The sequence below is a fragment of the Poecilia reticulata genome, linkage group LG10, assembly GCF_000633615.1.
Source record: "Poecilia reticulata strain Guanapo linkage group LG10, Guppy_female_1.0+MT, whole genome shotgun sequence".
Lineage (NCBI taxonomy): Eukaryota > Metazoa > Chordata > Actinopteri > Cyprinodontiformes > Poeciliidae > Poecilia > Poecilia reticulata.
This window is the reverse complement of record NC_024340.1, coordinates 359,035-359,378: the sequence shown is the minus strand read 5'-3', so window position 1 is coordinate 359,378 and position 344 is coordinate 359,035.

The following is a 344-nucleotide window of genomic DNA, read 5'->3' as shown; positions in this document are numbered from 1 at the left end:
GGATTCCCAGCCAAACCTGCCTGCTGTTGTTCTTATCCAGATGCTCCTCAATCCTCTTGTAGCCCTGAGGAGAACCAGTGCTGATGCCTGATACTTTTCTGATCCCTCTCTTTAGGTTGCTCTGTGCCAAGCTGTAAAGATCCTTGTCCCCAGACTTGAAATCAGCATTCCTTTCTCCAAGAAGCTGCTGGACTTCTCCGGTCATCCATGCCTTTTTGTTTGGGAATTGGGGTACCGTAAATATTTTTCACTTTAACACTTTCAGTGCAGGTCTTGATGTAACACAGAACTCTGTCAGTAAATAATTCCAGGTCTGTATGTTCAAAAATGTCCCAGTTTGTACT